The 11,265-nt window shown below is 39.7% G+C and overlaps 1 non-coding gene across 1 annotated transcript; it reads right to left on the reverse strand.

The window, feature by feature from the left end:
• Window positions 1-753: 753 nt before the first annotated feature.
• On the reverse strand, window positions 754-825 carry TRNAC-ACA (transfer RNA cysteine (anticodon ACA)). Its single transcript has one exon. It is a non-coding gene; the product is annotated as a tRNA-Cys (tRNA).
• Window positions 826-11,265: the final 10,440 nt, after the last annotated feature.

Here is an 11,265-nt window from a genome sequence, read left to right on the forward strand (position 1 = left end):
TTCCAATTTTTCTCTTTTCTCTTACTGCTCATGAATTCCATGCTCTAACCAGTACTGTGAGTTGAATTCACAAAGTGCTTGTTCTGTATATTTGTTGTGTTGCTTCCCTGCCTGACATAAAGGATTCTTCTCTTACTATAAAGTAAGGTTTTTAGCCTGGAAATAAAAAGGGGGGGTGGCGATGGAAGGCATATTATTTTTCTTTTCATATATGTAGAGAGAGAGCACCAATTATGCCAATGTTTAGAAGACTAAAAGGGCAGAATTTCAGGTATAATGGGGAATTTCTGACAGCCATCAAGGTAGTCCAACAGTAAAATGAACTGTGAGAACTGTGGAATGACAAACAGTGATTTTTCCAATTTTTTGTGTGTTCCAAAGAAGGGGAAAAAATTGTCCATTATGGGGATAAAGAGATATCTGTGTTCAACAGAAGTTAAAATGAAAGGACTTCTGAGGCATCTTCCAACTCTTTCGATTCTGTGAATCTATGAATCTATATAAAGATAGAAAGCAAAACTATTCTCTTTGATATGCAAAAATGAGAAATGATTTACATAAGAAAATTTTAAAATAAATCATACTTGCTATTTAAATGGTAGGTATTGCTCATACTCAGAAATCTTTTTTTTTTTCCCTCTTAAGTGAAGTCGCTCAGTCGTATCTGACTCTTTGCGACACTGTGGACTGTGTCCATGGGATTTTCCAGGCAAGAGTACTGGAGTGGGTTGCCATTTCCTTCTCCAGGGGATCTTCCCAACCCAGGGATCGAACCTGGGTCTCCTGCATTGTAGGCAGATGCTTTACCATCTGAGCCACCAGGGAAGTCTCTTCTAATTCATAGTTTTTGTAATAACCTATGGAATTACCTAACATTACAAATTTTAAAATAAATATCTTTATGATCAATGTGCAGAAATTAAATGTTTTATTTGTGTAAGAAGAAAGACAGTGCCATTTAAATGCCCCTTTTCTATTAATTATATTCCTAAGAATTTCCATAAAAACAATTCAGTCTACATTTCCACAGAATCTTTGGTTACTGTTCATTTTAGGTTTATTGATGACACTGAACTTCAGAAAAATATTGACCTTGTTTGAGAAAATTTACAGATGCAACAGCTGCCCAGTCTTATTGCTATCTCTCTGGATAAGTTGGAAGAAGTGGTATTATGAATGATGCTATGAATCATCACATGGGAAGAGAGATGTCTGAAAGCACAACTTTCAACTTCAACAGTGAGACAAAGAGGAAGGGAGACAGCGATCAAGGGAACTGGTGATGTCCAGTCCTTAATGGAGCTTCTGGTTAACAGTCCCTCTGGATGGTATCTAGTAGAAAAGAGATAATCTTTAGACAAAAACTGAAATGATTTTTTATTTATTTTTAAAAATTAATTTATTTATTTTAATTTGAGACTAATTACTTTACAATATTGTAGGGGGTTTTGCCATACATTGACATGAATCAGCCATGGGTATACATGTGTCCCCCATCCTGAACCCTCCTCCTTCCTCCCTCCCCATCCCATTCCTCAGGGTCATCCCAGTACACTGGCCCTGAGAGCCCTGTCTCATGCATCAAACCTGGACTGGTGATCTATTTCACATATGGTAATACACATGTTTCAATGGTATTCTCTCAAATCATCCCAACCTCACTTTCTCCCACAGAGTCCAAAAGTCTGTTCCTTACACCTGTGACTCTTTTGCTGTCTTGCATATGGGGTCATTGTTACCATCTTTCTAAATTCCATATATTACTATATTGGTGTTTTTTCTTCCTGATTTACTTCACTCTGTATAATACGCTCCAGTTTCATCTACCTCATTAGAATTGATTCAAATGCATTCCTTTTAATAGCTGAGTAATATTCCATTGTGTATATGTACCACACCTTTCTTATCCATTCGTCCATCAATGGACATCTAGGTTGCTTCCATGTCCTAGCTATTGTAAATAGTGCTGCAATGAGGTACATATGTCTCTTTTAATTCTTGTTTCCTCAGTGTGTATGCCCAACAGTGGGATTGCTGGGTCATATGGCAGTTCTATTTCCAGTTTTTTAAGGAATCTCCATACTGTTCTCTATAGTGGCTGTACTAGTTTGGATTCCCACCAATAGTATAAGAGGGTTCTCTTTTCTCTGTACCCTCTCCAGCATTTGTTGTTTGTAGACTTTTGATAGCAGCCATTCTGACCAGTGTGAGATGGTACCTCACTGTGGTTTTTATTTGCATTTCTCTGATAATGAATGATGTTGAGCATCTTTTCATGTGTTTGTTAGCCATCTGTATGTCTTCTTTGGAGAAATGTCTGTTTAGTTCTTTGGCCCATTTTTTATTGGGTCATTTATTTGTCTGGAATTGAGCTGCATGAACTGCTTGTATATTTTTGAGATTAATTCTTTTTCAGTTACTTCATTTGCCATTATTTTCTCCCATTCTGAAGGCTGTCTTTTTACCTTGCTTATTGTTTCCTTCATTGTGCAAAAGCTTTTAAGTCTAATTAGGTCCCATTTGTTTATTTTTGCTTTTATTTCCATTACTCTGGGAGGTGGGTCATAGGGGATCCTGCTGTGATTTATGTCAGAGAGTATTTTGCCTATGTTTCCTCTAGGAGTTTTAAAGTTTCTGGTCTTACATTTAGATCTTTAATCCATTTTGAGTTTATTTTTGTGTATGGTGTTAGAAAGTGTTCTAGTTTCATTCTTCTACAAGTGGTTGACCAGCTTTCCCAGCACCACTTGTTAAAGAGATTGTCTTTTCTCCATTGTATATTCTTGTCTCTTTTGTAAAAGATAAGGTGTCCATAGGTGCGTGGACTTATCTCTGGGCTCTCTACTTTGTTCCATTGATCTATATTTCTGTCTTTGTGCCAATACCATACTGTCTTAATGACTGTAGCTTTGTAATATAGTCTGATGTCAGGTAGGTTGATTCCTCCAGTTCCATTCTTCTTTCTCAAGATTGCTTTGGCTATTGGAGGTTGTTTGTATTTCCATACAAATTGTGAAATTATTTGTTCTAGTTCTCTGAAAAATACCATTGGGTAGCTTGATAGGGATTGCATTGAATCTATAGATTGCTTTGGGTAGTATACTCATTTTCACTACATTGCTTCTTCTGATCCATGAACATGGTATATTTCTGTGTCTATTTGTGTCATCATTGATTTCTTCCATCAGTGTTTTATAGTTTTCTATATATAGGTCTTTGTGTCTTTAGGTAGACTTATTCCTAAGTATTTTATTCTTTTTATTGGTGAATGGAATTGTTTCCTTAATTTCTCTTTCTGTTTTCTCATTGTTAGTGTATAGGAATGCAAGGGATTTCTGTGTGTTAATTTTATATCCTGCAACTTTACTGTATTTATTGGTTAGCTCTAGTAATTTTCTGGTGGAGTCTTTAGGGTTTTCTATGTAGAGGATCATGTCATCTGCAAACAGTGAGAGTTTTACTTCTTTTCCAATCTGGATTCCTTTTATTTTTCTTCTCTGATTGCTGTGGCTAAAACTTCCAAAACTATGTTGAATAGTAGTGGTGAAAGTGGGCACCCTTGTCTTGTTCCTGACTTTGGGGGAAATGCTTTCAATTTTTCACAATTGAGGATAATGTTTGCTGTGGGTTTATCATATATGGCTTTTATTATGTTGAGGTATGTTCCTTCTATTCCTGCTTTCTGGAGGGTTTTTATCATAAATGGATGTTGAATTTTGTCAAAGGCTCTCTATGCATCTATTGAGATAATCATATGGTTTTTATCTTTCAGTTTGTTAATGTGGTGTATCACACAGATTGATTTGTGAATATTGAAGAATCCTTGCATCCCTGGGATAAAGCCCATTAGATCATGATGTACAATCCTTTTAATATGTTGTTGGGTTCTGTTTGCTAGAATTTTGTTAAGGATTTTTACATCTATGTTCATCAGAGATATTGGCCTGTAGTTTTCTTTTTTTTGTGGCATATCTGTTTGGTTTTGGTATTAGGGTGACAGTAGTGATCTGGTCCCATCACTTCATGGGAAATAGATGGGGAAACAGTGGAAACAGTGGCTGACTTTATTTTGGGGGGGGGGCCCAAATCACTGCAGATGGTGATTGTAGCCATGAAATTAAAAGACACTTACTCCTTGGAAGGAAAGTTATGACCAACCTAGATAGCATATTCAAAAGCAGAGACATTACATGTTAGATGGCCAACAAAGGTCCATCTAGTCAAGGCTATGGTTTTTCCAGTAGTCATGTATGGATGTGAGAGTTGGACTGTGAAGAAAGCTGAGTACCGAATAATTGATGCTTTTGAACTGTGGTGTTGGAGAAGACTCTGAGAGTCCCTTGGACTGCAAGGAGATCCAACCAGCCCATTCTAAAGGAGATCAGTCCTGGGCGTTCTTTGGAAGGACTGATGCTAAAGCTGAAACTCCAGTACTTTGGCCACCTCATGCAAAGAGTTGACTCACTGGAAAAGACTCTTGCTGGGAGGGATTGGGGACAGAAGGAGAAAGGGATGACAGAGGATGAGATGGCTGGATGGCATCACTGACTTGATGGACGTGAGTTTGAGTGAACTCCGGGAGTTGGTGATGGACAGGGAGGCCTGGCGTGCTGCAATTCATGGGGTCACAAAGAGTCAGACATGACTGAGGGACTGAACTGAACTGAACTGATTCTCATAGAATGAGTTTGGCAGTTTACCTTCCTTTGTAATTTTCTGGAAGAGATTGAGTAGGATAAGTGTTAGCCTTTCTCTAAATTTTTGGTAGAATTCACTTATGAAGCCATCTGGTCCTTTTGTTTGTTGGAAGATTTTTGATTACAGTTTCCATTTCTGTGCTTGTGATGGGTCTGTTAAGATTTTCTATTTCTTTCTGTTCAGTTTTGGAAGGTTATACTTTTCTAAGAATTCGTCCATGTCTTCCAAGTTGTCCATTTAATTGGCATAGTTTCTGATAGTAGCCTCTTATGATCATTTGTATTTTTGTGTTGTCTGTTGTGATCTCTCCATTTTCATTTCTAATTTTGTTGATTTGATTTTTCTCCCCTTTTTCTTGATGAGTTTGGCTAATGGTTTGTCTAACTTATTTATCTTCTCAAAGAACCAGCTTTTAGCTTTGTTGACTTTTGCTACAATCTCCTTTGTTTCTTTTCCACTTATTTCTGCCCAAATTTGTATGATTTTTTTCCTTCTACCAACCCTGGGGTTCATCATTTCTTCTTTTTCTAGTTGCTTTAGGTGTAAAGTTAGGCTATTTATTTGATTTTTCTCTTGTTTCTTAAGGTAAAGCATGCATTGCTATGAACCTTCCCCTTAGCATTGCTTTTACTGAATCCCATAGGTTTTGGGTTGTCATGTTTTCATTTTCATTCATTTCTATATATTTTTTTATTTCTTTTGTGATTTGTTGGTTATTCAGAAGTGTGCTCTTTAGCCTCCACATGCTTGTATTTTTAATAGTTTTTTTTTTTTTTTTTTTTTTTTCCTGAAGTTGACATCTAATCTTACTGCACTGTGATCAGAAAAGATGCTTGAAATGTTTTCAAACTTTTTTGAATTTACCAAGGCTAGATTTATGGCCCAGGATGTGGTATATCCTGGAGAATGTTCCATGTGCACTTGAGAAAAAGGTTAAATTCATTGTTTTGGGGTGAAATGTCCTATGGATATCAATTAAGTCTAACTGGTCCATTGCATCATTTAAAGTTTGTGTTTCCTTGCTAATTTTCTGTTTAGTTGATCTATCCATAGTTGTGAGTGGGATATTAAAGTCTCCCACTATTATTGTGTTACTGTTAATTTCCCTTTCATACTTGTTAGCATTTGCCTTACATATTGCGGTGCTTCTATATTGGGTGCATATATATTTATAATTGTTATATCTTCTTGGATTGATCCTTTGATCATTATGTAGTGTCTTTTTTTATCTCTTTTCACAGCCTTTATTTCAGTCTATTTTATCTGATATGAGTATTGCTACTCCTGCTTTCTTTTGGTCTCCATTTGCATGAAATATCTTTTTTCAGCCCTTCACTTTCAGTCTGTATGTGTCCCTTGGTTTGAGCCGGGTCTCTTGCAGGCAGCATATATAAGGGTCTTGTTTTTGTATCCATTCAGCCAGTCTTTGTCTTTTGATTGGGGCATTCGAACCATTTACATTTAAGGTAATTATTGATAAGTATGATCCCTTTGCCATTTACTTTGTTGTTTTGGGTTTGAGTTTATAAACCTTTTCTGTGTTTCCTGTCTAAAGAAGATCCTTTAGCATTCATTGAAGAGCTGGCTTGGTGGTGCTGAATTCTCTCAAGTTTTGCTTCTCTGTAAAACTTTTGATTTCTCCTTCATATTTGAATGAGATCCTTGCTGGGTATAGTAATCTGGGTTATAGATTTTTCTCTTTCATCACTTTAAGTATGCCCTGCCATTCCCTTCTGTCCTGAAGAGTTTCTATTGAAAGATCAGCCGTTATCCTTATGGGAATCCCCTTGTGTGTTATTTGTTGCTTTTCCCTTGATGCTTTTAATATTTGCTCTTTGTGTGTGATCTTTGTTAATTTGATTAATATGTGTCTTGGGGTGTTTCACCTTGTGTTTATCCTGTTTGGGACTCTCTGAGTTTCTTGAACTTGGGTGGCTATTTCCTTCCCCATTTTAGGAAAATTTTCAACTATTATGTCCTCAAGTATTTTCTCATGGCCTTTCTGTTTGTCTTCTTCTTCTGGGACTCCTATGATTCGAATGTTGGGGCATTTGACATTGTCCTAGAGGTCTCTGATGTTGTTTAATTCTTTTTTCTTTTTACCTCTCTACTTCATTTATTTCCACCATTCTATCTTCCACCTCACTTTTCCTATCTTTTGCCTCAATTATTTTACTGTTGGTTCCCTCCAGAGTGCTTTGGATCTCAGTTGTTGCATTATTCATTATTGATGGACTCTTTTATTTCGTCTAGGTCCTTGTTAAACATTTCTTGCATCTTCTCAATCCTTGTCTCCAGGCTATTTATCTATAACTTCATTTTGTTTTCAAGATTTGAGATCATCTTTACTATCATATTCTGAATTCTTTTTCAGGTAGACTCCCTATCTCCTCCTTTGTTTGGTTTCGTATGCATTTATCCTGTTCTTTTAACTGCTGAATATTTCTCTGCCTTTTCATTTTGTTTAGATTGGTGTGTTTGGGGTGGCCTTTCTGTATGCTGGAAGTTTGTGGTTTCTCTTTATTGTGAATGTTGCTTCCTGTGGGTGGGGTTGGACTAGGGGCTTGTAAAGGTTTCCTGGTTAGGGAAGCTTGCGTCATTGTTCTGGTGGGTGAAGCTGGATCTCTTCTCTCTGGAGTGTCCAGTAGTGAGTTTTGAGGTGTCTATGGGTTTGGTGTGACTTTGGGCAGCCTGTATATTAATGCTCAGGGCTATGTTCCTGCATTGCTGGAGAATTAGTGTGGTATGTCTTGGTCTGGAACTTGTTGGCTCTTGGGTGGTGCTTGGTTTCAGTGTAGGTATGGAGGCTTTTGGATGAGTTCTTCTCAATTAATGTTCCCTGGAGTCAGGAGTTTTCTGGTGTTCTCAAGTTTTGGATCTAAGCCTCCTGCCTCTCGCTTTCAGTCTTATTCTTACAGTAGCCTCGAGACTTCCATCCATACAGCACAGATGATAAAACATCTAGGTTAATGGTGAAAAAATTCTCCACAGTAAGGGACACCCAGAGAGGTTCCAAGAGTGACAAGGAGAAGAGATGAGGGAGGAGGGAGATAGAGGTGACAGGGAGGAGAAGGGGGAGAATCCAAAGGGAAGAGAGCAGTCTAGCCAGTAATCAGCTCCTTGAGTGTTCTGCACAGCCCAGAATACCCAGAGAGATTCACAGAGTTAAGTAGAGAAGAGAAGGGGGAGGGAGGAAATAGAGGTGACCTGGGGAGAAAAGGGAGAGTCAAAAGGGAGAGAGCAATCAAGCCGGTAATCACAGTCCTAAGTAAAAATGGATACTGAAGATTAGATTCTTATAGGTAAAAAATTGATAACAAATATCAAAAAGCGAAGACTAAAAATCTAGAGATGTTAGACACTCAAAAATATAATATTAAAAATATAAAACAAAATCAATCACAAAAATTATAAAAAATATATATCAAATTTGCTTTTAAAATAGGGTATTTGTTTTTGCAAGGTAATAGTAGGTTATACAGAGAAGGCAATGGCAACCCACTCCAGTGTTCTTGCCTGGAGAATCCCAGGGACGGCGGGGCCTGGTGGGCTGCCATCTATGGGGTCACACAGAGTCAGACACGACTGAAACGACTTAGCAGCAGCAGTAGGTTATAAGTTGGAGAGGGAAATGGCAAGCCACTCCAGTACTCTTGCCTGGAACATCCCATGGACGGGAGAGCCTGGTGGGTGCAGTCCATGGGGTCGCGAAGAGTCGGACACAACTGAGCGACTTCACTTTCACTTTTCACTTTCATGCATTGGAGAAGGAAATGGCAACCAACTCCAGTGTTCTTGCCTGGAGAATCCCAGGGATGGTGGAGCCTGGTGGGCTGCTGTCCATGGGGTCGCACAGAGTCAGACACTACTGAAGCAAGTTAGCAGCAGCAGCAGCATGCATTGGAGAAGGAAGTGGCAACCCACTCCAGTATTCTTGCCTGGAGAATCCCAGGGGTGGAGGATCCTGGTGGGCTGCTGTCTATGGGGTTGCACAGAGTTGGACACTACTGAAGCGACTTAGCAGCAGCAGCCACAGTAGGTTATAAAAATGAAAATGAAAGGAGTAATAAAGAACTTAAAATTTTTTTTAATTAAAAATGATAATAGTAAAAATACATCTAGGAATTTCTCTGGTGCTGTTGAGGGCAGTGTGGGGTCAGTTTAGTTTTAGATAGTTCCTTGTTCCAGTTTATACTTCTTCTCAAGGTCTATAGGCCCCTTCCAATGCATAGTCAATGCTAACTATAGGGTTTTAACCTGTTGTACCTGTCACCTGTCACTTCCAGAGTGGTTCCTTGTTTGTTTGTTTGTTTGTTTGTTTGGCTTCCTGTGTTTGTATGTCTCTTCAGTGTTTAATTTCCACCATGACACAGGGGGCGAAGGTGGTCACTTATTTAGGCTCATTTGCTCAATTGTGCTGTGGGGAGGGAGGAACACTGCAAACAAATATCACTGGCATGTGTGGGAAATGCTAGCAGTCTATGAACCACACTGGGTTTGCCCCAGCTCATGGCACATGTGCTTTCCCGGTCTACACTGCTCAGGCTCCAGGTTGCTCTGCAGGGGAACTGTTCAAAGTGGGCCCTAGGTTTCATGCACTTCCCAGGTCTAAGCTGCTCAGGTTCAGGTTCAGTTTCTGGGGTACTCCACAAAGGCACAGACTCTGTTGGGCGTGTGTTTGTGCCCTTCCCAGGTCCGAGGAGCTCAGGCAACCAAGTGCTTGGTGAGTGCACTGTCCTAGGTGGGCTTTGCGTCTTAATCACCTCCCTGGATGTCTGGATGTCGGCAGGCCTGCCTCTCTGCCTCCGGTGGGGGGATGGGCTGGTCCACAGACGGATAACTCTCCTTTGGTATTCACTCAATTCTTTGTTCTGGGAGTGTTCCAGGATGCCCTTTATGTTAGAGCTTTTCATGGGAAAGTTATCTCTCTCTCTTTTTTTCCTTCTCTCTCTGGCTATTCCACAGTTTGGGTTGCTATCTCACGTTAGCTCCCTGATTGTCCTCAGGGCATTCAGTCCTGGTCCTTACCCTAAGAAAGCAACCTGCGCCTCCCTGTTCAGCCCCCACTCACTGGTGGCTGATGTGAGTTCTGGACTACGTCTCCACAGTTTATGCACATACTCTGTGGGCTTTTTTTTTTTTTTCTCTCCCAGTTATATTGCCCTCTGAGATTCCAAAACTTCTCACAGACCCGCTGGTGAGAGGGTTTCCTGGTGTTTGAAAACTTTTCCTCCTTTACGCCTCCCTCCCCCGGATGGGTCTCTGTCCCTAACTCTTTTATCTCTCTTTGTGTCTTTTATATTTTGTCCTACCTCCTTTTGAAGAGAATGGGCTACCCTTCTGGGTGCCTGGTGTCCTCCGCCAACATTCAGAAGTTGTTCTGTGGAAGTTGCTCAGCATTCAAATGATTTTTTGATGAATTTGTGGGGGAGATAGTGGTCTCCCTGTCCTATTCCTCTGCCATCTTCCCAAAGATCTGAAATGGTTTTTTTTAAAGAGAAAATTCGTTATTTACTTGTATTTTACTTTCTCTGCAAGGTGATGTGTGAAGACAGGGACCTGCCTGATTTTTATGGCATAATCTAGTAACAACCATCACAGACAAACACTGAAATAAATGTTTGCTTAATGAATCAGTCATTAAGTGAATGGATACAAGGATACATGAGACTCAATCGGGGTCCCAACATACTGATGGCCTTAGAACTTCAGATTCTGCTGAGTTGTTTGTTGTCCTGCATGCACAAATTGTGTGTCACAAAAACCAGGATTCTTAGGTAAGACAACACTAATGTACACTAACTCCCTGATGATGAAAATAGACATGGCTGTGCAGTTTCTGTCACATAGATGATGTCATTTAAGGCAAATAAGCCAGACAATAGACAATGAATTGGACTACTGCATAAATTTGGTATTATGGCCATATGATGGGACATACTCTTGTATAGGTGAGGGTGAAATTTCCTTTAAGATAAATGGGAAGAAGTTAATTCTGGCACCTATGGCAGTGCATTTTAGATTAGGGAAAGAAAGTTTCTTCTAGTCTCCCGAGGGCCTCAAGTAGATCTGACTCTGAGATGCAGGAAGGGAAAAACTGCCTTAGCTTCCAGAAGTGCAGTGAGGAGTAAGAGAGAAAGGCCATAAGGAGTATTTTCAACAACCTGCACAATTGTTGAAAATACTCTTCTTCTTCTTTTTTTTTTTTAAACATAGACCTACTTTATCAAAGCTTGCTAAAAATGTCATTACAATTTGCAGTGTGAAGCCCATAGTCTGGCCATGGAGCATCGTTGAGGTCAGTGCCAAGTTTCAGAGAGAGAGAAGGGGGCCAAATGCAGCATATAGTGCAAGTGGGGCAGGACACACGCAGCCAGCCCCTCCACCCAGACACACACAGAACGGCATTTGTTGGAGGAGTTTGTGAGACATTCTCTCTACCCTCAGAGCTCCAGGACTAATGGATCTTTCCTCCACCTTAAATCACTGGTGAATATCTCCTGGAACTAAAGAAAGACACAGTGTGGTGGAGCAGCTAGGTGGAGACAAAATGGCAGAGTAGAAAGA

Source organism: Bos javanicus, chromosome 9, assembly GCF_032452875.1.
Source record: "Bos javanicus breed banteng chromosome 9, ARS-OSU_banteng_1.0, whole genome shotgun sequence".
NCBI classification, from domain to species: Eukaryota; Metazoa; Chordata; class Mammalia; order Artiodactyla; family Bovidae; genus Bos; species Bos javanicus.